The sequence below is a fragment of the Giraffa tippelskirchi genome, chromosome 11, assembly GCF_054371585.1.
Source record: "Giraffa tippelskirchi isolate mGirTip1 chromosome 11, T2T-mGirTip1v1.2.pri, whole genome shotgun sequence".
NCBI lineage: Eukaryota > Metazoa > Chordata > Mammalia > Artiodactyla > Giraffidae > Giraffa > Giraffa tippelskirchi.
In genome coordinates this window covers 16,039,640-16,067,233 of record NC_137285.1, presented here as the reverse complement: position 1 = coordinate 16,067,233, position 27,594 = coordinate 16,039,640, and the positions used below count along the sequence as shown (strand labels likewise).

The 27,594-nt window shown below is 42.0% G+C and overlaps 1 protein-coding gene and 1 long non-coding RNA gene across 13 annotated transcripts in view; both read right to left on the bottom strand.

The window, feature by feature from the left end:
• Positions 1-27,594, bottom strand: part of SRRM4 (serine/arginine repetitive matrix 4) — a 310,788-nt gene that overhangs the window by 179,719 nt on the left and 103,475 nt on the right. Inside the window, exon 1 of one of the 12 annotated variants that reach the window (XM_081539763.1) lies at positions 19,281-19,300. The exons of the other annotated variants lie outside the window; for them this stretch is intronic. The gene's annotated coding sequence lies outside the window, so the exon portion shown is untranslated. Of the gene's footprint in view, positions 1-19,280; positions 19,301-27,594 lie in introns of those variants that run through there. 12 annotated transcript variants of the gene reach the window in all.
• Positions 13,502-26,492, bottom strand: LOC145525881 (uncharacterized). Its single transcript, XR_014068480.1, has 2 exons — positions 26,237-26,492; positions 13,502-17,458 (listed from the first exon to the last, which is right to left on the bottom strand). It is a non-coding gene; the product is annotated as an uncharacterized LOC145525881 (long non-coding RNA).

The following is a 27,594-nucleotide window of genomic DNA, read 5'->3' as shown; positions in this document are numbered from 1 at the left end:
TCAGGAAGATCCCCTGGAGAAGGAAATGGCAACCCACTCCAGTACTCTTGCCTGGAAAATCCCATGGACGTAGAAGCCTGGTAGGCTACAATCCATGCGGTCACAAAGAGTTGGACACGACTAAGCAACTTCACTTTCCCTTTCTCATATCTGAGCTTGTTCCTATATCATTCCTCATGCTACTTCCACATCTCAAGTCTACCCATGTTGCAAGCCCCAGCTTGAGCCCCACCTTGCCCAGCATACCAGACCCATTGAGTTCACCTTCGTCTCAATTTCAAAATACTTAGGGTCTGATGAACCATGTAGCCCAGCCCACAGATGATCCTGAGTTACTACGTAGTCATCCCTTACGTGGGTGTTTCACCTCCCCATCTTGAAAAACACCCACAGGAAGGAATCACATCACAGCCCACATGTCTGTTGTATTATCTTACAGAAAACACAACACTTGTCCGTCCAATCAGTGTTTGATGACTGACCCCCCCCTTTGTCATCTTTATTCATATTTCTTCTTCCCCTTCTCCTCCTCATCCTTTCCTTTCAGCATTTCATTCTCTTCTTTTTGCTCCCCTCTGTTCCCCTTTGCATTGTTAAATGTGGTAGGCAGCTGCTGACATGGCTCCCTATGCTCTCTTCCTCCTGATATTTGTCGCCTTGTGTAACCCCACTCTCCTTGGTGTGGGCTGTACTTAGTGACTTGCTTCTAGTGAACAAATGACAGTGAAGGTAATGGTATGTCACTCCCTTGATTAGATAACAGAAGACTCTCTTGTTAGTAAACTCTTGCTGGCACTCTTTCTTGTCCTCTCTCTTGCTCCCTCTAATGAAGACAGTTCTATGTTGTGAGATGCTCTATGGAGAGGCCCATATGGCAAAGGATCAAAAGAGGCCTCTGGCCAACAGCTCATGAAGAAGTGAAGTATCAGTTCAACAATTTGCAAGAAACTAACTCCTGCCAACAATGGCATGAGTGAACGTGGAAGTGGATCCTTCCCAGTTGAGTCTTCTCATGACAGATGACTGCAGCCCAGGGCCACACTTTCATGGCAGCCTTGTGACAGAGTCAGAGTCAGAGAACCCAGCTAAACCATGCCAGGCTTCTGAATCATGGAAATTGAGACAATTGTTTATAAGAGGGTGATTCGTTAAGCAGCATCAGATAGCTATGATGATAAGTGTTCATTTGCTCAAACATTTGTGGAGCACTTAACATGGTGTCCTTGTTAAATGAGGGACAGTTTGATGACTCAGGCATAGCTCTCTCATTTTGAGAAGCTTTAACCTTGTTGGGAGTTGGGAAGAGAGACGGGTTATCAGATCATTGAGCTGTCATTTTATTTAAAAGCCCTAATAGGGAAGGGAAGAGGGACCTAGTTGAGATGTCATTCCGCTTAGGAGACTCTCAGAAGGCTCCAAAAGAGGTGAACATTGAGCTAAGTGTTGAAGCACAAGTAGGAAGTCATCAAACTGCAGGAGTTACATAGAAGGGAGGGAAAGCATTCCAGGCAAAAGGAACACCATGGACAAGAATACAGTGGCATGAAAAGGATTGTCATAATTGGGTAAATGGTGAAAAGTTTAGCACTTCCTGTTCTGACTCTTCTATAACAAAAAGAACAATATGATTTGATTCAACATTCACTGTTAAGTTTTAATACTCAGTACCTCATTGAATTCTTATAACATTCCCATGAAATGGAAAAATTTCCTTTTACAGGTGAGGAAACTGAGGCTCAGAGAGTAGAAGTGACTGGCTCAAGGTCCCAGAACAAGTCACTGACTGAACTGGAATTTGAACATTGATCTGTGTTGGGCTTTCCAGGTGGCACAGTGGTAAAAGAATCTGCCTGACAATGCAAGAGACATGGGTTTAATCCCTCAATTGGGAAGATCCATTGGAGAAGGAAATGGCAACCCACTCCAGGATTCTTGCCTGGAAAATCCCATGGACAGAGGAGCCTGGTGGGCTACAGTCCATAGGGTTGCATAGAGTCGGATATGACTGAATGACTGAGCATACATACACACACTGTGTTGCTCTAGAGCCGCTCTCTCAATCATCGACTGACTGCTCCACAGCTGGTAGGTGGCTCCAAGGGAAAAGACCCTGATGCTGGTAAAGACTGAAGGCAAAGGGGGAAAGGGGTGGCAGACAATGAGATGGTTAGATAATATCACTGATTCAATGGATATGAATCTGAGCAACCTGGGAAATAGTGAAGGACAGGGGAGCATGGTGTGCTGCAGTCCATGGGGTTGCAAAGAGTTGGACATGACTTAGCAACTGAACAACAACAAAGGGAGAGGGTTTTGGTTTCTGCCGGACACGACAAGTCTCTCCAAGCCTCTGGATCCACACACTCTGTTCACAGTCTGGTATAAAAACAAAGAGGCTGGGCCCGTCAGGCTTTCCACCTGTCCTGGGGCAGTAATAGAGAGCAGTAGGTAACGGCGCAGGTCTGGGTTCAAATCCCAGCTCCTCCATTTACCAGCTGAGTGAACTTAGATAAAGCATTTTATACCTCTGAGCCTCAGTTTTCCTATCAGTAAATTGGAGAGATAATAACAGAACCCAACTCATACAGTCAATGCGATCATCTACAGAAAGCAGAAGCAGAGAGGGTGAGAAGATGCCATGAAATTGAAGGGCCTCAATAAATCTGTCCACGTAAAAATCTAGTATCAGGAACCTGAAAGAGAGAGATCAGAGAGAGAGAGGCAATACATTTTCCTCAGATTCTAATGACTTGGCAATTCTGATTCCCTCATATCCTTAAAACCAATGTGCCACTTTCTTGAGACCAGTCGATATTGTTGGAGGGGAAGAGGGAAGTATGGGAGGGAGAATACTTAGTCACTAGCCTCATGTTTCCCTATCAGGGGATTTCCAGTAGAGCGACACTCCTGGCTTCTTGTCCCACGTGATTGTTGCATCTGGAAAAAGAAACTGAACTTGCTCAGCAAGTCTCTCTCAAGGGAGCTGCTTGCCTGCAGGGAAAGTGCATTCTGGGCTTAAGTAGAGCAGGCTCTGCCCATTGGTTTTTCCTGATATTGGGGTTGGGAGTAAGTTCAATTTAGAAGAGCTGTGTCCTCCAAAAGAGCTTCTTATCAGTAATAAAGCTGACACTTTGATCTCCATCTGACCGGCTCTTTTGTGTTTCTTGCAATTAGTTTTGAACCACCTTGAAAAGGTTCACTCCTCTCTTTCTATGTTGCTCGTTCCAATCCTCCATTAAGTCTCCTTGTCACGATTCCAGATGGCTGTCCTAAGCAAACTTTCTGCAAAGATAGCTCTTCCTTTGGCTTTCCTCTCCCCTGACATCCTGGCTTCCCACTCACCCAGGTCCTGAATTATACAGCAATTTGGCAGATCCACTTTATACCCATCCCTTACCCTCTGCCAACCCTGCAGACTCCTCGACTCATCCAAGTCTTTTCTAATTACATTTTGGCTGATAACTATTCTAGCAATTTCTTCATGTCGGGTAAATGTTCCAACTTTTCCACTTTCTTACTGAATCTTTAAAAAAATGGAACTTGGTAACTCTGGCATTTTTGAATCATCATTAATTTCAAGCTTGTCTTATTTTATTAGCTGTCCTACATTCCCTCTGAGATCTCTTTCCTCCTTTATGCATCTGAAAACCTCCATGTATTTTCTTTCCCATCACTGAGCTAGGACTAACTTGGACTAAGCAGCAGAAGACATAGCATCAGGATAGAGTTCCCAGGGGTAGACTGGCACCCCCTCAAAACATCTCCTCTAAGGGCTTGCTGTTCCTCTCTCTGTTCTGAAATACCTTCCAAGAATTAGTTTTTTCTGAACTAATCAGAGGCAGGCAAAAGTCTCCAAAAGGGCACTATGATGTACATATTCACTGAGAGGAAGGTGAGCTCAACTCAGCTTCCCCCATTAACACATATGAAATTATTTTCTTTTCTCCCTTCAGATAAACTCTCTTGTCACTGGCTGAGATGACCCTAGGGGGTCAGGCAACAGAGAGGTGTGTTATGGGGAGAGAAGGACAGAGAAAAGGGTCAAGTCCAGAATCAGATTCTCAATAGAAGAATGTCCCGTGATGATGGAAATGGTCTATATCTGTGCTGCTGCTGATATAGTAGTTTTACAAACAACTACCACATGAAATGTGGCTAGTGTGACTAAAGAATCGAATTTTACATTTTATTTAATTAATTTACATATAAATAGCCACATGTGACTAACCGTTACTACACCCAAGGGTGCAGCTCTACAAAATATTATTTTTTGGTTTATCTGAACCTTCCTTCTTTGTAGCCATAGTTCTTTGTGAATCCTGGGATAACACACAAGAAGACAATGATCTATATGACTCCCAGAATCTGGGGTCAGTGGATGCATGTCATGATGTTCTAGGCCCATGGGAGCTACCCTCTAGTGGATGGTAGAGGTCACAGATTGGTAGTCCAAAGGCAAAATTAAACCTCTTGGTTTGTTTTACTTATACAATTTTAAAAAATCAATTAGTTTCTTGCATTTAAAAAAACAAGAGATTTCACATAAAGATTTGCATTTCTAGCCTTTCTTGAAAAAATCAGAAGACCCTCCTGGCCATTCAGAGGGAGATGAGTAGCAGCAACCTCCTTTACAAAGGACAAGTTTGCCATGGTTCCTACTACTCCCTAGGGTCTAAACATCCCAAGTAGGCGTTTGGGTTTGTTCTTGCATCAGAGTGTCATAAGAATCCTAGAGAACACTAGTTTTAAAACTCTTGATATAGAGCCAGACTCACAAACATGCTCCAAAAACTATATGGTAGGTGTTGGATGGAGAAGACAGATGATGAGAAGATGGAGGAAGAGGAGACGTAAGAAAAAAGAGAGAGAGAAGAAGAGAAAGAGGGGAAGAAGGAAGAGTCAGAGGGAAATAAGAGTTTCTAGTCAGTTTCCAAACACAAGACCAGCAAAGAAGCAAGAAAAAAAATTCTTTCCCCAGTGAAATACTCACTAATTCCCGACAGCTTTAGCTTCCTTCCAACATAATACCACAACCACCCACATTGTAAGCTCATGGGCATGGGGTGAGAGTTGAGAGGTTAAGAGAGAAGGTAATAAACCAAGAGAATAAATCAATTGGCCCTTAGGACCTTTGCCCTTGGATCTGCAACCTTTGTCCTGAGAACTAGTTCTCCTGGCCATTTCTTAGAGGCATTTGGGACCTTGTAACAGAAATACTAAGGGGTCTGGGATTCATAAAACCTATTGTGGCTCAAGTCCCTCCCCAACATCCAGCATATGTAATCAGAAAAGACAGTTCGTACATGTCTATCAGAGGAAAAATATATCCTTCTAAGATGAATGCAGGGAAAGTTACCAGCTATCTATTTGCAGAAAAATAAAGAAATGCAGAAGATTTGGCTAAATTCTCAGGGAGTTATGATCTCAGGTTCACAGTATTTAACTTTGCAGTTTCTCAGGGCCCAGACTATGTAATTCAGAATATGCTGGGAGAAGCATATCAAAATGCTGATTCCAATGCCTTGCACCAGACCCGTGGATTCATTCTACTTGGGGGTGGTGCTAGGGAATCTGAATTTTGTAGATATACAAGCTGTTCTACTTATATGACTCACTGAATCAAGGCATATTAATGCTGAAGAAACACAGTTAGCAGCTGGTGAGGCTAGCCCAACCCACTTCCACCTCTGAGTAGCAAGATTGCTACAAATTTGAGTGGTCAGGGAAGGCTTCTCAGAAAAAGAGCCAGCCTTTTGCTGGGTCTTAAAGTATCCAGATGGGGGTCATAGGAGAAGATTAATTCACTCACTTATTCATTCACCAGATACTTACTGAATACCTGCTAGGTGCCAGCTTTGTTCCAGTAAGCAAGACAGAGAAAACCCTCTGTCCTCATAGATCAGAGTTGAGCAAAAAGCAGAATATATAAGCAAAATGTAAGACAATATTGTACAAACACGAGTCCCCAGTCTAGTGGTCAGATGTTGGCAGGAGGCTGTCCATCGCAGTGAAACATCACACACAAGATCCAGATACCCACTCATCCATCCACCAATTTATCTACGCATCATCCATCTATCCATCCATCCATCCATATACCCGCCCATCTATCCATCCCACCATTTATCCTTATATATTCTATTCTTTCCTTTTTTCTTTCATTTTTTAAAAAAAACAAATGAAGTATAATTAACCTACAACACCATAAAAATTACTTCCTTTCTTAATTTATCCAATCCACTTAGAAAACTGAGTGCTAGACCCCCTGTGAAGTTCTAAGGATACAAAAATAAGACAGATAGTGTTATGGAATGAAGTGTATCTTCTTTCAAATTTCTATGTTGAAGCTCTAACCTCAGAATGTGACTGTACTTAGAAAGAGGGCCTTCAAAGAGGTAATTAAGTTAAAACAGGGTCATTAGGTTGGCCATAATCCAATGTGCTGGTGTCCTTATAGGAGGAGGAAGTCAGGACATGGGCCAAGAGAGACAGTGGACATGCGAATGCAGAGAGATCATCAGGTGAACACATGGTGAGAAGGTGGCCATCTGCAAGCCAAGGAGAGAGGACTCAGAAGAAACCAAAACTGTTCTGACCTTGGTCTCAGACTTCCAGCCTCCAGAATGATGAGAAAATAATCTCCTGTTGTTTGAGCTGCCCAGTCTAAGGTATGCTGTTATGGTAGTTTTGGCCAACTATGAGAGACGCCATCACAAAAGCAAGCGTTCACAATTCAGAGAGAAGGAAAATCAAACAGACAATTATAATATAAAATTTTGTTCCCTTGCCTGAAAGCCCACCTACAGAGGCACACCCATTTGAATTCATCATTGCTCTTTCATTAATTCAACAAATATTTGTTGAGCACCTACTGTATTTCTGGTTCTGCAGTAGAGAGTGGGAATAAAATAAAATAAAAGGCAGATATATCCATTGCTTTTAGAAGTTCACAAACTCCTCTACTCCTCCCTCTAGACCGAACACTGTTCTCCACTCATTCTCAAATAAGGTGGGGCAATGTTGTGTGATTGATATGATCACAGACTGTGGAATCAGACAGACTTGGATTTGGGTCTGTGTCCTACCACCAATGCAGCTTCTCTGGTGGCTCTGTCAGTAAAGAATCTGCCTGCAATGCAGGAGACCCGGGTTTGATCCCTGGGTTGGTAAGATCCCCTGGAGAAAGAAATGGCAGCCTACTCCAATATTCTTGCCTGGAAAATTCCATGGACAGAGGAGCCTGGTGGGCTATAATCCATGGGGTCACAAGAGTCAGACATGACTTAGTGACTAAACTGCCACCTACCATTAACAGGTCGTGTGGCCTGGGGCAGTCTAAAGGCAATAACAATACCCAGGTATGGTTGCTGTGAGAATTAAATAAGATCAGGGACATAAATCAGAATAAGTACTCCATAGATGTTTGATATGGTTATCATTGCAGCCTCTGAAGCAGAGCCAATCAGACAATAATAAATATTATCACTAATATGGAGTGCTTTCTCGATACCCAAGAACTCTAAGTAATTTGCATATATTATCATTTTATACTCATGAAGCATCTTCCTTACAACCCCAGCCTTTCCTAGTTTAATTTTCTGGTTTCTCTTTTGTCTTTTCAGTGTTTTATCACTCCCAGGAAAGCACTTAAAACCCAAGATAGTCTGAGGGAGAGGCTATAAGCCTGTCTGGAAAGAACTTGCATCTTTCTTCCCACCTATGGTTCCCCTGATGCTCCAGTTTGCACACTGGCTGAGGCAAGCTGGAGGAGGGATGTGGAGGGAATGGCACCACATGGCTCTCCCTGAGAGCTGCAGTTACCAATAACATGTTGGATTACAGGTCCCCAGTGAAGCAGTGCAGTTGTCTCTGTACATGTCATTCCTAGCAGGGTTTTGTAGTTAAATTTCCTCCAACACCATTGGAAGGTACGATCCACTTCCCTTTGAGGAACTGGAGACGGGAGCCAGCAAGCACTTATTATCATGGAAACCATGTCTCCCCCTGGGCCCCAAGGGGCACTTCTGGAAATGGTTTGGAATTTGATCACAGTCTTCAAGCATAAGAACCGTGGTTAAAAGCTGTTATTTCCTCACTTCTGATAAACGGTTGTCGAGAAGCTGCCAGTTCTGGTTTTGCTGGGGGAGACAGGACTGGGGGAGGATGTGGGTCAGGAGGATGGGAAGAGATGACAGGATGGGATCTCAGAGCCTCAGAGCTGCACAACACCCCAAATGGAAATGACAGTTTGACAATGGTCCTGCGTGGCTCCTTGTCCAGAGTGAGACAGTCAAAGGGACACTGAGATTAGATAGGCCCAGTTGTAAGTGACTGCCACCTTCTCAGAATGGAAAGGAGGCTCAGCTTTAGGTAAGGAATTGAAACACGTGGGTAAGAATCATCAACTCTAAGGGTTTTGTGAAAGAATTCTAGGTACAGGGTTTGCAAACTCAAATAGTTATTAGGTACCAAGAGGAAAAACACCATTAAGGGAAATTGAAATGAGCTTGGTGAGGCTTTAGGGGAGCAGGAGATTATACTAGATTATATAGATGAGGTGGCTCCTCATCTAAAGAAGAGGGCAGCCACCATCTCCAGCCACCTTCTGGAGACTCCAGGCGGGTCTGCAGTTTCAGTGCAGACCAATTACCCATGTTTTCAGGAAAAGCCCCAGATCTGGAACTTTAGGTGAAATCTCCTGACTTGGAAATGTTAAGCTGTGGATTCAAACATTTAAAAATCACATCACAGGCCAAATAAAACATGCCTAAAGGTCAAATCCAGCTCATTCGTTCAAGTTTGCAGACTGTGCTATGAGTTATGAAAAGAAACTCCAAATTCCAGAGACCAAAGGGAATTTTAATATATCATCAGTTACAACTGCAACAAAAAACACAGTAGAAAGAGTAGTTATGATTTATTCAGTACTTACTCTGTGCTTAGCAATTTGCTTATATTTATCCATTGAGTTCTCAGCCACAACATCGGGGGTGTAGGGATTTTTATCCGAATTTAGGAAGAAATTGAGGATCACAGAGATTAAGTCATTTGCCCAAGTCACACTTTACTATATTGGTGTCTCTGCAGAGAGGGTAATCATTTCCCTGTGTGTCTTCTGCAGCACAGAGTGCCCCAGAGACCTCCAAGGCTTCCTCTTTCTCCAAAATTTTGCTTTGCTCTATCCATCAGCCTTGTTCTAATGTAGTGGTTTTAACTGGGGGGCAATTTTGACATTTATCAAAGTCTAGACATTTTTGAGCTTCCCAGGTGGCACAGTGGTAAAGTATCCGCCTGCCAATGAAGGAGATGCAGGAGATGAGAGTTCAATCCCTGGGTCGGGAAGATTCCCTGGAGTAGGAAATGGCAACCCACTCCACTATTCTTGCCTGGGAAATCCCATGAACAGAGAAGCCTGGTGGACTACAGTCCATGGGGTCACAAAGAGCTGGACACAACTGTGTGACTGAGCATGCACAGATGTTTTTGGTTGTCACACTGGTGGAGAATCCACCACTGGTAAAGAAGGAGAATCCCATCACCACTGGTGGAGAATCACTGGTGGAGAATCCCATGGACACTTTCCTGGAGAATCCCATGGACAGAGGAGCCTGGCAGGCTACAGTTCATGGGATCACAAGAGTCGGACACAACTTAGCACTATCTTTCTTTCTTTCTGGTGGAGGAAGAGGGGGCACTACTAGCATATAGTTGGGAGGGGCCAGGGATGTTGCTACACATCCTCCAATGCACAAGGCAGCTCCCACCACAAAGAACTATCCAGGTCCAAATGTCAGTAGTGCCAAGGTTGATAAACCCTTATATAAAAGTATTAGAGGAGGGAGAGCTGAGGACTAGGGGTTCCCAGGTGACTCAGTGGTAAAGAATCCACCTGCAGATGCAGGAGCTGCAGGAGACTTGAGTTCGATCCCTGGGTGGGGAAGATCTACGGGAGAAGGAAACAGTAATCCATTCCAGTATTCTTAAGGTCTTCCCTGTAGCTCAAATTGTAAAGAATCTGCCTACAATGCAGGAGATCTGGGTTCGACCTCTGGGTCGGGAAGATCCTCTGGAGAAGGGAATGGCAACCCACTCCAGTACTCTTGCCTGGAGAATCCCATGGACAGAGGAGCCTGGCAGACTACAGTCTATGGGATCGCAAAGAGTCGACTAACACTATCACTACTACTACCAGTATTCTCGCCTGGGAAATCCCATGAACAGAGGACTGCGCGGTTCCTAAGGAGATGAGGAGGAGGAGGAAGAGGAAAATACTGAGAATGATACTTCTAAATGTAGCTTCATTGTCAGAGAAACTGCATGATTTACCGAGTGTTCTCACCACATTTTCACTAGTATTTCATGACACCCCTTTAACACTTCTTATTGCTGTTTTACAGATGAGGAAACTGAGGCCCAGGGAGAGAGATTTTCCCTTGGGCTTCATGAATGGCATCTCACAGATACTACTGAGTGTCTGGGATATCTTTGTTCTGGTTAAGGGATCTGCCCCTTCCACTAACACTTATTAAATATTTTCTACCTGTCGGGCACTTCACTAAGAATTTTACATGCATCATCTTAAATCCTTCCAACAACCTAATGAAACAAGCACTTGGTTTATCTCCATTTTTACAATTTAAAAATTGAGATTCAGAGGAGTGACTTCACTTGACCAAAAGCACTGGAATTTGAACTCAGGCATTTGTAACTTGAACCCTGTGCTCTTAACCATTCTTCTATTCTTCATACCATGATAAGTTCTCCATGGTTGTCCAATAAGGAAGCATTTACTGAGTTCCTCATTTTGAGGAAATTGGGAACACACAAGAGCAATTCCTAATGCATCCTGACTTCAAGGGGCTTACATTCCAATGGAAAGATCAGGTACATTCACCACTAGATATAACACAAAATGAAAAGTGACCAGGCCATAAAGAAGAGTCAGTAAAGCGCTTACCAAATACAGTCTGCTGCCTAATTTTGTAAATAAAGTTTTATTGGTACACCAGCCATTCCAATTTGTTTACATAATGCTCAAGGCTGCTTCTGAGTTAAGTAGTTGCTACAGAGACCACCCAGCCTATAAAGTCAAAAATATTTACTACATGGCCCTTTACAGAAAAAGTTTGCTGGCCCTGTTATAGAAAAGAAATGAACAATACTGAAAATAACCCACTTTCTGTGCTTCTCTCTAGATGCACTGGTGATTGATTATAGCTCATAAATATTAGTATATGGACTCCCAGAGATGGCATTAATGACATTAACAAACTCCAGATACTGGGTGCTGACTGTGTGCCAGGCATAGATCTAATTCTCTCTAGTTCCCCCAAGAAACCTGTCAGACAGGAATCATTAACCCCTTTCACACATGAGAAACATTAGGCTCAGAGAGGTCAAGAGGCAAACCCAAGTTCAAGCAGTTATCAAGGAACAGAAGCAGAGTCCAAAGGTGGACATGTACGGCTCCAAAGTTTTCAGCTTCCTAAATGTGGAAAAACTCAGCATGAGCCCTGGCTCAGCTACATCAGGAAATTCTGGTAAGTTTTTCATAAATAAAATTTTCTTCTTGTCTTCCATGACGAGGGCTCCCACCCCTGTAAACCAGTGGGATACTGTGGTTTATAATAAGAAATAGGTATTTGGCCTTTGTCCCCATTCCTGGCACAGAGCTCCTAAAACCCTTGGAACTTCCTAAGTGATGAGGGTGATGAAGGTGTTTTGTTATGTCAATGAGGTGATCTTTGGAAAACTCCTAGGTAATCTAAGAATGGAGGCTGGTGGCCAGGGAGACCAACCATGTGATTAGAAGGTTGGAACTTTCAGATCTACCCCTCCTCAACCTCTGGGGGTGTGGGGGAGTGGGGCTGCAAATGGAGTTCAATGACCAAAGGCCAATAATTTAATCAATCATGCCTGAGTAATGAAGCCTTCATAAAAAACTAAAGGACAAGCTCTAAGTGCTTCTGGTTGGTGAACAGGTGGAGGTTCTGGGAGAGGATGCTCAGGGAGGTATCCTGAGCATCCAGCTACTTCTGATGTAACTTGCCCTGCACATCTCTTCCATCTGGCTTTCCTGAATTATATCCTTTTTACAGTAAACTGGTGATCTAGTACGTAAAATGTTTTTCTGAGGTTTGTGAGCCACTCTAGCAAATTAATCAAGGAGTGGATTGTTGAAACCTCCCATCTATAGCCAGGAGGTCAGAAATATAGGTAACAGTCTGGATTTGCCATTGGTTTCTGAAGTGGAGGTGGGGGCAATCTTGTGACACTAAACCCTTCACCTCGGCAATCTGATGTCAGGGTAGACGGTGTCAGAATTGAGCTGAACTATAGGACATCTGGGGCTTCCCAGGTGGCTCAGATGGTAAAGAATCTGCCTGAAATGCGGGAGACCCGAGTTCGATCCTTGGTTCAGGAAGATGCCTTGAAGAAGAAAATGGCTACTCACTCCAGTATTCTTGCCTGGAGAATTCCATGGACAAAGGACGCTGGCAGGCTACAGTCCATGGGGTTGCAAAGAGTTGGATATGACTGGGTAACACTTCCACTCATGCACAGGACATCTAACTGGTGTTGGGGAATTGCTTGGTGGATGCAGGAAAGAACCCACACTTGGGATGCAGTGTGACTGAGTGGTACCGACACTTGGTGTCAGAATCGTAACCAGTAAGAAGCTTCTGCCAGGCTCAGAAAGTCCTGGAAACTCTTTTCATAACCAACTTGTCTGTCTCAGACAGCATTCTGGTAAGTTCCACACCTTGGGAAGCTGCTGCAGCTCCCAGACTAGCCCGAGTGCCTTTCTGCCCCCAGTAGTCCAGCAGTTGATATTTATACAGACTTTACAATCTTCTCTGGTTAATCCAGCATGCTCCTTGGTCACTTCTCATTAAGCCAAGTGTAGCCTCCTTTTCACTAGTTCTGAATTAAGTTGTCAATTTCCCCAGCAAGGGGCTGCAGGTGGAAAGCACAAGCACAAAGCTTGGAAGACAAGTGAAAGAAAAGAGGACAGCCTCCCCCTCCCCCCTCATCTCCCACCCACTTTCCTGGAGCGACAAAGATACTGCCACTCACCACATCCTCCCACCTGCAAGTTAAACAAAAATAAGTCCCAGTATGTTGGGATTTTTTTTTTTTTTTTTTTTTTAAGCTGAGGGTATTTGGCCCAGTTGCTGCAGAAAAAATATTTGACTACAGCAGTTGGACCTGTAAATATCTTTCTTGTGTTCCCAGGCTGCCCAATTATCCCAGCTGTGCAGCCAAGGCCCCCCTGGGATGTTTTCAAGAGAACTAGCTCACAGCAGATGTGCTGCTCTTATTTCAGCTGTCCCTGGTCAAGCAGCCAGAGCCCCAGCCCTTCCACTCCCCAGCTTGATCTCAGACCACAAAATCCAGTTTTCTTCCCAAAGCCTTCACTGACTGACAAATTGCTGCCCCAGCAATGGTGAAATGGTTACCAGGGCTCCCTTTGGCAGCAAATCCAGGAGCAAGTTGTATATTTTTGTAGAAAGAATTTGGGTTTAAATCTTCCAGCTCTGCCCCTCCCAGCTATGTGATTCTGAACAAGTGACTTAGCATCTTGGAGCCTCTATTTCTTCTTCCATAAGGTGGGCTATCATCGGGGCTTGTCTCCACAATGTAATTAAATAACACGATGTATTTTTTAATTGTGGTAAAATATACATAACATAAAGTTTTCCATTGTAACCATTTTAAGTGTACAGTTCAGGGGTATTAAGTATATTAATATTGTTGTACAACTATCACCACCATCCATCTCCAGAATTCTTTTCATCTTGTAAAACTGAAACTCTGTACTCATTAAATACTAACTCCCTATCCCCCTCCCCCAGCAACCATCATTTTAATTTCTGTCTCTGTGAATTTGGCTACTCTTGGCACCTCATATATGTAGAATCATACAGTGTTTTTCCTTTTGTGACAGGCTTATTTCACTTAGAATGATGTCCTTAAGGTTTGTCCAGGTGGAAGCATGTGTCAGAATTTTCTTCCTCTTTAAGACTGAATTATATTCCTTGTATGTATACAACACAACACATTTGTTTATCCATTTATCCATTGATGGACCTTTGGGTTTCTTCTCCATTTTAGCTATTGTGAATATACTGCTATGAACATGGTTGTATAAATACCTCTTTAAGCCCTTGCTTTCAATTCTTTGGGGTATATACCTAGGAATGGAACTGATTAATCATATAGTACCTCTATTTTTAATTTTTGGAGGAACCTCCATCCTGATTTCCTTAGTAGTTGCACAATTTTCCATTCCCATCAACAGTACACAAGGGTTCCACTTTCTCCATATCCTCATCAACGTTTTGTTATTTGGGTTTTTTTTGAGAGTAGCTATCCTAGTGGATGTGAGGTGATATCTTCTCGTGGTTTTGACTTAGATTTTCCTAACAATTAGTAATGTTGAGCGTCTTTTCATGTGCTTCTTGGCCATATACAACAATATTTTTGATTAGTGTCTGGAACATGTTGGGGGCTAAGACCTGATGCCCATAATTACAGATTCTGTGAGATACAAATCATGATTCCAGCTGAATTTTTCTTGTAGGTTGGAATGCTTGTCTGTTCCAGGGCTCAGAGCCATTTAGAGGGAGAAATATGGTGTTTTCTCTAGCCTGTTCTCTTAGACTGTGGGAAGTCACTTCATTTCTCTGGGCCTCATTAAGAGGCTCTGAAGACATATAAAATAAACTCAAAAAAATCTCAAGGTGGTGGAGAGATCACTGTACTAGGAGTCATATAGACCTGGGTTTGTGTCCTGCTCTACCATTGATTAACTGTGTGATTCTGGCTGAGTCATCTATCTAAGATTTCAGCACTAAAGAAGTATTCCATGGATATTTGTTAAATAAATGAATGAATGAATGGGTGAGTGATCTCTTTGTCATCAGTAAAATTATACCCATTCCTGGAATATTCTATCAACTGATAGAATATATTTACAGAGTGCTTTGCAGTTTTAAAACTATTTGGTTTGTGGTATGGCTGAGTGGTTCAGAGTGCATATCTCATATTTACAAACAGACAAATCTCAGTTTGAATCCCAGCTCTGCCAATACTATTCATGTGATCTTAGAAAACTTATGCAACTGACAAACCATTAGCCAGACTCATCAAGAAACAAAGGGAGAAGAATCAAATCAACAAAATTAGAAATGAAAATGGAGAAATCACAATAGACAATACAGAAATACAAAGGATCATAAGAGACTACTATCAGCAACTATATGCCAATAAAATGGACAACTTGGAAGAAACAGACAAATTCTTAGAAAAGTATAACTTTCCAAAACTGAACCAGGAAGAAATAGAAAATCTTAACAGACCCATCACAAGCACGGAAATCAAAACTGTAATCAGAAATCTTCCAGCAAACAAAAGCCCAGGACCAGATGGCCTCATAGCTGAATTCTACCAAAAATTTAGAGAAGAGCTAACACCTATCCTACTCAAACTCTTCCAGAAACTTGCAGAGGAAGGTAAACTTCCAAACTCATTCTCTGAGGCCACCATCACCCTAATACCAAAACCAGACAAAGATGCCACAAAAAAAGAAAACTACAGGCCAATATCACTGATGAACAGATGCAAAAATCCTTAACAAAATTCTAGCAAACAGAATCCAACAACATATTTAAAAGATCATACATCATGCCAAAGTGGGCTTTATCCCACGGATGCAAGAATTTTTCAATATCCGCAAATCAATCAATGTAATACACCACATTAACAAATTGAAAGATAAAAACCATACGATTATCTCAGTAAATGCAGAGAAAGCCTTTGACAAAATTCAACATCCATTTATGATAAAAACCCTCCAGAAAGCAGGAATAGAAGGAACATACCTCAACATAATAAAACCTATATATGACAAACCCACAGCAAACATTATCCTCAATGGTGAAAAACTGAAAGCATTTCCCCTAAAGTCAGGAACAAGACAAGGGTGCCCACTCTCACCACTACTATTCAACATAGTTTTGGAAGTTTTGGCCACAGCAATAAGAGCAGAAAAAGAAATAAAAGGAATCCAGATTGGAAAAGAAGAAGTAAAACTGTCACCGTTTGCAGATGACATGATCCTCTACATAGAAAACCCTAAAGACGCCACCAGAAAATTACCAGAGCTAATCAATGAATATAGTAAAGTTGCAGGATATAAAATTGACACAGAGAAATCCCTTGCATTCCTATATACTAACAACGAGAAAACAGAAAGAGAAATTAAGGAAACAATTCCATTCACCATTGCAATGAAAAGAATAAAATACTTAGGAATATATCTACCTAAAGAAACAAAAGACATATATATAGAAAACTATAAAACACTGGTGAAAGAAATCAAAGAGGACACAAATAAATGGAGAAATATACCATGTTCATGGATTAGCAGAATCAATATAGTGAAAATGAGTATACTACCCAAAGCAATCTATAGATTCAATGCAATCCCTATCAAGCTACCAACAGTATTTTCCTCAGAACTAGAACAAATAATTTCACAATTTGTATGGAAATACAAAAAACCTTGAATAGCCAAAGCAATCTTGAGAAAGAAGAATGGAACTGGAGGATCAACCTGCCTGACTTCAGGCTCTACTACAAAGCCACAGTCATCAAGACAGTATGGTACCGGCACAAAGACAGAAATATAGATCAATGGAACAAAATAGAAAGCCCAGAGATAAATCCATGCACCTGTGGACATCTTATCTTTGACAAAGGAGGCAAGAATATACAATGGAAAAAAGACAATCTCTTTAACAAGTGGTGCTGGGAAAACTGGTCAACCACTTGTAAAAGAGTGAAACTAGAACACTTTCTAACACCATACACAAAAATAAACTCAAAATGGATTAAATATCTAAAGGTAAGACCAGAAACTATAAAACTCCTAGAGGAAAACATAGGCAAAACACTCTCCAACATAAATCACAGCAGGATCCTCTATGACCCACCTCCCAGAGTAACGGAAATAAAAGCAAAAACAAACAAATGGTACCTAATTAAACTTAAAAGCTTTTGCACAATGAAGGAAACTATAAGCAAGGTGAAAAGACGGCCTTCAGATTGGGAGAAAATAATAGCAAACGAAGCAACTGACAAAGAATTAATCTCAAAAATATACAGGCAACTCCTGCAGCTCAATTCCAGAAAAATAAATGACCCAATCAAAAAATAGGCCAAAGAACTAAACAGACATTTCTCCAAAGACATACAGATGGCTAACAAACACATGAAAAGATGCTCAACATTACTCATTATCAGAGAAATGCAAATCAAAACCACAATGAGGTACCATTTCACACCAGTCAGAATGGCTGCTATCCAAAAGTCTACAAGCAATAAATGCTGGAGAGGGTGTGGAGAAAAGGGAACCCTCTTACACTGTTGGTGGGAATGCAAACTAGTACAGCCACTATGAAGAACAGTGTGGAGATTCCTTAAAAACTGGAAATAGAACTGCCATATGACCCAGCAATCCCACTGCTGGGCATACACACTGAGGAAACCAGAATTGAAAGAGACATGTGTACCCCAATGTTCATCACAGCACTGTTTGTAATAGCCAGGACATGGAAACAACCTAGATGTCCATCAGCAGACGAATGGATAAGAAAGCTGTGGTATATATACATAATGGAATATTACTCAGCCATTAAAAAGAATACATTTGAATCAATTCTAATGAGGTAGATGAAACTGGAGCCTATTATATAGAGTGAAGTAAGCCAGAAAGAAAAACACCAATACAGTGTACTAACGTATATATATGGAATTTAGAAAGATGGTAATGATAACCCTGTATGCGAGACAGCAAAAGAGACACAGATGTATAGAACAGTCTTCTGGACTCTGTGGGAGAAGGCAAGGATGGGATGATTTGAGAGAAGAGCATTGAAACATGTATATTATCAAATGTGAAAGAGATCGCCAGTCTAGGTTTGATGTATGAGACAAGGTGCTCAGGGCTGGTGCACTGGGATGACCCAAAGGGATGGGATAGGGAGGGAGGTGGGAGAGGGGTTCAGGATGGGGAACACATGTACATCCATGGCTGATTCATGTCAATGTATGACAAAACCACTACAATACTGTAAAGTAATTAGCCTCCAATTAAAATAAATACATTTTTTAAAAAAGGAAAAAAAAAAAGAAAACTTATGCAATCGTTCCAAGCCATAGTTGCTCTGTTTTTAATATGGGAATGATTGTAATTCTCACTGCACTAGTCAGATGCTGATTCTTGTTCCTGACATTCAAATTCTTATGTAGTCCTTATTGAAAATGAATAGGGCTGACCTACACAACCAATAAGATACCACTAAAATGATGGAGTGTGACTTCTGAGTCTGCCATAAAAGATATTGCAGCCTCTGCCTTGGAGGTTTGCTCCCTCTTGGATCAGTCAGTCTAAAGGAAGCCAGCCATCATGTCAGGAGCATGCTCAAACAGGAGGCAATGAACTGAGGCTTCCAGTACGAACTCGCTAGCTTGTGAGTGAATCATCTTGGAAAAAAATGCCTCCAGCTCCAATCAAACCTTCAGATGAGGCTGCAACTGAAAGAGACACTCTGAACTAAAACAGCTTGGCTAAATCACTCTCACATTCCTGACCAAAAGAAACTATGCTTGAGGATCAAAAAATAATAAATAAAAAAGAAACTGTGTGAGGTAGTAAATGTTTATTTATGTTCTAAGATGCCAAGTTTCAGAGCAATTTGTTATATAGCAATAGATACCTAGTACACTCACCTCACAGGGACACTGTGAATATTAAATGCATGTAAAGGATCTTCCCTGCACAGTGCTTGGCTCACAATAACAGCTCAGAAAACATAACTCATTATTGTTATTTTTGGCCATAAAAAGAAATTATTTGCTCTTTGCTCTGATTCAAGGGCTTTGAAGGGTTGTGTCTATAAAAACATGCACTTGAGAGGCATCAATAAACTAATTAAAGCACAGATGGTGTGGCGCCAAGAATATAACCTTTCTGTTATCAAAGCTAAAAAGAAGGAAGACTGGGCAAACAAAAGCCTAAAAGGCTGAAGATTCTTTCCAGCATTGCAAAGATTCAAGTAAGTCGGTGGCAGAGACCCAAATTAAATACAAATTATGAAGACTGGAATACTCAGGGCACTGAATAAGTAGACATGGTATTATGGTTTCCCATACTTAATAAAGTTTATAAAGTACTTATGAAATTATCTCTTTTAATCCTTGCAATAAATCCTTACAATAAGTAGGATGGTTATGCTTGTGTCCATTTCATGGATGTGTCAACTGAGTCTTGGAGGCCTGAGGCAAACTTTTCAGAAACATATAGACATCAGGTGCTAGTGATGGGTTTCAGACCCAAGCTTCCAGTCCTCTTGACTCAGACTGAGTCCAGAGATTGTTCCACCATGCCAGGCGTCGTCTCTTCCTCTCTCTAAGCCTTAATTTCATGAAAAGTAAGTTTGGAAGAAACCAAGGATCACATGTTCAGAAGCTTAATGCACAAAGCAGTTTATTTAAGTACAAAAAGCTGGTAGATAGAGATTGCTTGCTCTACTGTAAGAAAAACAGGAGCACACATTGATTAATACATAGCAAATGACACTAGGCCTCAGGCTGGGGAGGCAATAGGGTCTGGCAAGGACTTTGGCAAATTGAAGAGCATACATCCTTTCTTGAGAGGATGTTCTCCTTGCTCTATCCAGGTGTTGCCATGCAGGAATATAAGCCTAGGGCTTCCAGATCACCTGCTTCTGAAGCCTGAAACTATACTTTATGTGAATTCATCCCAAGTTTAAAAGTTGATGCATGGAAAATAAAAATTAAACAAAACACTCTGTGAGTTACACACATCTACAAGCTCATTCAGCTCACAAGGCACCATTCAGGACTAGACCATTTGCAAGCTCCCCTCCTGCTCCAGGACACGCTGTCTCCAACAGTATTCAGCACGCACTGTTTGTTTACATGGAATACTCGGCAGCCTCATAAATATTCCAAACTGGTTTTCATGTACAGACATGAGCTGTGTCCTCAAATAAATTCTAGACTCTCCGAGGACAGGGACCAGGTCTCTGGTTTCCTGTGGGTCTTTGTTTCTGACCCTCTTGGTATAAGATGCAGCAGCTAGGGCAAGGGCTCATGTAGCTGGGACAGAGGGTCAGGCAGAATGGTTTTCCCCAGGCAATGGTTCTGGAGAGCTGTGAGTCTCACATCACTGGATGGGGCGGAGTTCTGGATCTTGGGAGGGTAGCTTCCATCACTGCCTGTGTTCTTAGGAAGTCAGGCCAGGGAATCAACATTAATGACTTTCATCTATAACATGTCTGTCAGATTTATAAACAAGGCTTCTGTCTCCTTTGGGAATCTTGCCTGCTGCTGGGCAAATGTGGCTGCTTTTGCAGGGGGAACTGATTTCCTTCAGCTCATCCCAAATGAACAGGCAGGTTCCTCTGGGTGTTCTCTCCTTGGAGTCCCTGCATCATCTCACAGTATGTAACAGCGCAGGTTCCGGAGGCACCCTTCTTAGATTTGAATCCCAGTTCCTTCACTTACAAATTAACACTACTGAAATTGCTTCTTAATCATCCCCGTGGCCATAAAGGTGAAGAATCTGTGTTTAAAAATATAACTTATGTCCTCTGCTTTCCAGGAGCTTATAATTTAATTGAGGAGATAGAACCAAAAAAATTACAGAGGTTTAATATAGATATGAGAAATTATGGTCCATGGCAATAAATGATCATTAGCAATTGAGTTGTGCAAAAAGTACCAAAAGAGCAGAAAAGAGGAGAAGAACATAGTGAGACTCCAGCAGGAGGGTTAAAGTTTTAAAAACTGTTGGAGCAGGCAGATGAGCAGGGAGCAGAGGGGCACTGATAAAACATGCTCTGTTGGCCTTCTGCTGCTGCTACTGCTAAGTCACTTCAGTCGTGTCCGACTCTGTGCGACCCCATAGACGGCAGCCCACCAGGCTCCACCGTGCCTGGGATTCTCCAGGCAAGAATACTGGGGTGGGTTGCCATTTCCTTCTCCAGTGCATGAAAGGGAAAAGTGAAAGTGAGGTCGCTCAGTCGTGTCCGACTCTTAGCGACCCCATGGGCTGTAGCCTACCAGGCTCCTCTGTCCATGGGATTTTCCAGGCAAGAGTACTGGAGTGGGGTACCATTGCCTTCTCTGCTGTGGGCCTTCAGGTGTGACCTAAATCAAATCCCTTATGTGGGGTGACATTGGAAGTGACAAATAGATTTAAGGGACTAGATCTGATAGAGTACCTGATGAACTATGGACAGAGGTTCGTGACATTGTACAGGAGACAGAGATCAACACCATCCCCATGGAAAAGAAATTGCAAAAAAGCAAAATGGCTGTCTGAGGAGGCCTTACAAATAGCTGGGAAAAGAAGAGAAGCGAAAAGCAAAGGAGAAAAGGAAAGATATTCCCATCTGAATGCAGAGTTCCAAAGAATAGCAAGGAGAGATAAGAAAGCCTTTCTCAGCGACCAATGCAAAGAAATAGAGGAAAACAACAGATTTGGAAAGACTAGAGATCTCTTCAAGAAAATCAGAGATATCAAGGGAACATTTCATGCAAAGATGGGTTCGATAAAGGACAGAAATGGTACGGACCTAACAGAAGCAGAAGATATTAAGAAGAGGTGGCAAGAATACACAGAAGAACTGTACAAAAAAGATCTTCCTGAGCCAGATAATCACGATGGTGTGATCACTCACCTAGAGCCAGACATCCTGGAATGTGAAGTCAAGTGGGCCTTAGGAAGCATCACTAGGAACAAAGCTAGTGGAGGTGATCGCATTCCAGTTGAGCTATTTCAAATCCTGAAAGATGATGCTGTGAAGGTGCTGCACTCAGTATGCCAGCAAATCTGGAAAACTCAGCAGTGGCCACAGGACTGGAAAAGGTCAGTTTTCATTCCAATCCCAAAGAAAAGCAATGCCAAAGAATGCTCAAACTACCGCACAATCGCACTCATCTCACACGCTAGTAAAGTATGCTCAAAATTCTCCAAGCCAGGCTTCAGCAATACGTGAACCGTGAACTTCCAGATGTTCAAGCTGGTCTTAGAAAAGGCAGAGGAACCAGAGATCAAATTGCCAACATCCGCTGGATCATCGAAAAAGCAAGAGAGTACCAGAAAAACATCTATTTCTACTTTATTGACTATGCCAAAGCCTTTGACTGTGTGGATCACAATAAACTGTGGAAAATTCTGAAAGAGATGAGAATACCAGACCATCCGACCTGTCTCTTGAGAAATCTGTATGCAGGTCAGGAAGCAACAGTTAGAATTGGACATGGAACAACAGACCGGTTCCAAATAGGAAAAGGAGTACATCAAGGCTGTATATTGTCACCCTGCTTATTTAACTTATATGCAGAGTACATCATGAGAAACGCTGGGCTGGAAGAAGCACAAGCTGGAATCAAGATTGCCGGGAGAAATATCAATAACCTCAGATATGCAGATGACACCACCATTATAGCAGAAAGCGAAGAAGAACTGAAGAGCCTCTTGATGAAAGTGAAAGAGGAGAGTGAAAAAGTTGGCTTAAAGCTCAACGTTCAGAAAACTAAGATCATGGCATCTGGTCCCATCACTTCATGGGAAATAGATGGGGAAACAGTGGAAACAGTGTCAGACTTTATTTTTTTGGGCTCCAAAATCACTGCTGATGGTGATTGCAGCCATGAAATTAAAAGACACTTACTCCTTGGAAGGAAGGTTATGACCAACCTAGATTGCATATTTAAAAGCAGAGACATTACTTTGCCAACAAAGGTCCGTCTAGTCAAGGCTATGGTTTTTCCAGTGGTCATGTATGGATGTGAGAGTTGGACGGTGAAGAAAGCTGAGCGCCGCAGAATTGATGCTTTTGAACTGTGGTGTTGGAGAAGACTCTTGAGAGTCCCTTGGACTGCAAGGAGATCCAACCAGTCCATACTAAAGGAGATCAGTCCTGGGTGTTCACTGGAAGGACTGATGTTGAAGCTGAAACTCCAATACTTTGGCCACCTCATGTGAAGAGTTGACTCATTGGAAAAAACCCTAATGCTGGGAAGGATTGGGGGCAGGAGGAGAAGGGGATGACAGAGGATGAGATGGTTGGGTGGCATCACCGACTCGATGGACATGGGTTTGGGTAAACTCCAGGAGTTGGTGATGGACAGGGAGGCCTGGTGTGCTGCGATTCATGGGGTCGCAAAGAGTCGGACACGACTGAGCTACTGAACTAAACTGAATTGAAGAAAACAAGATTGAACAGTGGTTAGAAGTACAGACTTTGGAAACAGACCTTGGTTTGAATCCTGAATTTACCACAGGATTCTTTTAATTGAAGGTGACAGACCCAGCTTCAGCTGGCTTAAGCAAAATGAGCTTTTTATTGGTCCACAGAAGAGGGGGTAGCTCCAAGAATAAACTGAGGTAATTAGGGTGGTTCTGAGGCCTGAGAAACTAGAGGCCACTGGGATTGTCTGACTCTGCCTATCTCATTTCAGCTTTTTTTCTACCCAATGTCACACTCCTATATCAAGTGGACCTTCTCTATCTGGCAGTACATATGGCACCTGGAAGCTCTGGAAAGGCCTTTGAGTTCCATGACCATAGACAATAGGCTATATTTTCTCCAGCTCCAAGTAGAAAGTCTCAGGGAAGAACTCTGATTGGCTTGACTAGGTCACATGACATTTATAGGCCCTTCTCAGTGACCACAGAGGAGTGTGGTTCTCTGATTGGACATGTTTGGGTCTTGGATGAAATCCTGCAATTGGTACCTCCACCAAAACCACAGTAGTAAGGAGGTTGTGGAGAGAGGCTTCCACTATTCCAAGACGGACAAGATATTTATTAATACTTCGTTTTGGTAGAAGGTCTTAGAAATAATCTAGTCCAGTGTTTCTTGCTCCTGGATAAATTTGTTAAAATTCAGATTCCCAGGCATCACTCAATACCCTAAACCTTTCTCTAGGGACTGGAGCCCAGAAAACTGTTTTTAAGCAGCTTTCCACATGACCCCAATGATCAGCTAAGTTGAGAGACCACTGGTCGATCTATCCCAATCTAATAATTTTATTGGGGAAGAAACTAGGCACAGAGATGAAAGTGAGTCACCCAAAATCACAGATCCGGGAAGTGGAAGAAGAAGAATAAGACTTGAGTTCACCTACCGTGCAGTCCCCTCCTCATTCTCCTTATAGCTAGCTGCTTTCAACATCTCTGGTGGAGGCCCCATGAGTCATCCTTTCCATGACCTTTCTAGAACTCAATTTCTCTACTACTGAGTTCCAAACACTGACCCTCCCAACACACACACACACACACACACACACACACACACACACACCTAGACACTCTTCTTCTTTCTCCAACAGTTGTGTCTCCTAAAACATAACTAAAATCTGGCAGATAGGACCAAAGGTTGGGAAGGGAAAACTAGTGCACTGGAGACAATTTGATGTAATATAATAGGCTACAGGGATAGGCAGTTCAAGCATGGGAAACTGAGGCAGGAAGGGAACCATAGAAGGATTGGGTGGGACATCCCCCAGCTATGTCTAATCCCATAGCCAGTCCCTTATTCTGTTAAGTAAGAATGGTCCTTCAGAGGTGTCTCAAGTTGGGTCAGAATGGTTAGATTGTTGTACTTCCACATGGATTACTAACTTGCTGTGGGTTGCCTTGTGAAGTGTGTCTTTGGACAAGGTAATTCTCTGCAGCTGAGGCTGCAGGGCTGAAGGGCTGGCAGGTGAAAACCAACTACCAACAACACCCTCAGCAGCTGGATAACAAGTCCTTCCTTGAAGAAAGATTTGGGGAGTGCATTAACATGTCTACCACATATAAATGTTTATAATTCATTGTAAGTAATATTTATAATCCATTTATTATAAATTTATTTTCCTATGTATTCTTTTTTTTATATATAAATTATTTATTTTAGTTGGGGGCTAATTACTTTACAATATTGTAATAGTTTTTGCCATACATTGACATGAATCAGCCATGGGTTTACATGTGTTCCCCCTCCTGGACCCCCCACCCACCTCCCTACTCATCCCATCCCTCTGGCTCATCCCATTGCCCCAGCCCTGAGCATTTGTCTCATGCATCGAACATGGAATGGTGTTTTGTTTCACATAGGATAATATACATGTTTCAATGCTATTCTCCCAGAACATCCCACCCTCACCTTCTCCCTCAGAGTCCATAAGATTGTTCTATGCATCTGTGTCTCTTATTCTGTCTCGCATATAGGGTTATCGTTACCATCTTTCAAATTCCATATATATGCATTAGTATACTGTATTGTTGTTTTTCTTTCTGGCTTACTTCACTCTGTATAATGGGCTCCAGTTTCATCCATCTCAGTAGAACCGATTCAAATGTATTTTTTTAATGGCTGAGTAGTATTCCATTGTGTATATGTACCACAGCTTCCTTATCCATTCGTCTGCTGATGGACATCTAGGTTGCTTCCATGTCCTGGCTATTGTAAACAGTGCTGCGATGAACATTGGGGTACACGTGTCTCTTTCAATTCTGGTTTCCTGGGTGTGTATGCCCAGCAGTGGGATTGCTGGGTCATATGGCAGTTCTATTCCCAGTTTTTTAAGGAATCTCCACACTGTTCTCATTACCATCTTTCAAATTCCATATATACGCATTAGTATACTGTATTGGTGTTTTTCTTTCTGGCTTACTTCACTCTGTATAATGGGCTCCAGTTTCATCCATCTCAGTAGAACCGATTCATTCTTATACATAATGACAAGAACCCACTTTTCCAAAAATGCTCAACATATATTAGACTCTAAGCTAAACACATTGTCTTGTTACTACATTTAATGGTTACAATAACCCTATGAGGCGGGTATCATTATCCCTCTTGAACAGATGAAGAAGATGAGGCTCAGAGGGTTTCAGTAAGGTTAAATAACTCATATGCAGTGGATCTAAAGACTCAAACCCAATTCTGTCTGATGTAAAATTGCTATAGTAAAACCACTATAACAAAACTTCTGCAGGAGTTATTCAGGTAAAATGCGGGAAGGAGGTTACCAGGAATTAGCAAAGATGAGACAACTGCATCTGGGGAAGTCTAGAGACAGAGGAATATGCCCGACAACCTCTGAGAGATTCCTTCAGTTCTCTACTAAGAGACAAGCAATTCTGCACTATTTAGTTTGCCAGTGTCTTCTGTTTTCTGTTACTTCATAGTACTTGCGCACATGGGATAAGGGAGCTATAGGCTTTAACTAGGAGGAGAAGACAGATAAAGAAAAAATGCCTGCCCATAGGACAGTATTGAAGTGCTGGGGAGGTAATTCAAGATAAGGAGCTTGGGGAGACCCCACAGGGTGTCCAGATTCTGAGAAGTCAGGTTTGGGCTAAGAAAGTATTTAGGAAAGTGAGTCAAGGGCAAGTTTCACAAATTAGCCAAAGGCAGCCCTGTCTTGGGATTACATCCCACAAAATCTCTAAAATTAAAAATGTTCTTGAAGATCATTCAATCCAACCTTCTCAAATTTTAGTGAGGGTGATGGAGACCTAGATATGGCCTGTCTATGACTTGACAAAGGTTGCAGAGAAAGAAGTAAAGAATAAGTGAGAATGTGGATCTCTGCATGACAGTTGGCACTATTTATTAACATCCCTCCGTTTTTCATCCCCGGGTTGGTTAAGTTCTCTAAGGAGTAGATGCTAAGATAAGACAAATGCAAAAGGTTTGCTGGAGAGTAATACCCTTGAAGGAAAAAAGAAAGGAGCAGGATTGAACAGAGGCAGCTGTCAGACTGCAGCCCACCCCAGGGCAGTCTCTACTCACCCAGTACAGGTCATGGAGCAAGAGTGCCCATTAGAAGCATCTACCCTGCTCTAGTCTCTGCTTCTATGAGTTTGACTTTTTTAGGTTTCTCACATAAGTGGAATTAGGCTTTTTGTGTCTGGCTTAATTTCACTTAGTATAATGGACCAGGGATCGGTGAAGCAGGAAGTGGGGGGAATGGAATGCTGTTGTTTCACTGCTATGAAGTTTGTTATGCTAAATTAATATGTTCTAGAGATATGTTGTAGATATACCTAGAATCAACAATTTTTAAATATTGTGCACTTAAAAATTTGTTAATAGACTTATTGTGGTGATCATTTCACAATATATACATATATAGAATCATTATGTTGTACACTTGAAACTAATGTTATATGTCAAATACACTTCAATTTAAGAAAAAGGAAGCTTTTGGAGGTGATGGATATGTCTGTCACCTTGGCTGTGGTGACAGTTTCAAGGGTGTATGCATCTGTCTAAACTCATCAAATTGTATACATCAAATAAATGCAATTTTTTGTATATCAACTGTACCTCAATAAGATGTTTAAAATGTTTAATTCGAAGACAATTGCTTTACAATGTTGTGTTTGTTTCTGTCATACAACAATGTGAATCAGCCATAAGTATACCTATGCCCCCTCTTTCTTTAGCCTCCCTTTCACCCCTCATCCCATCCCATCCTACTCTTCTAGGTCATCACAGA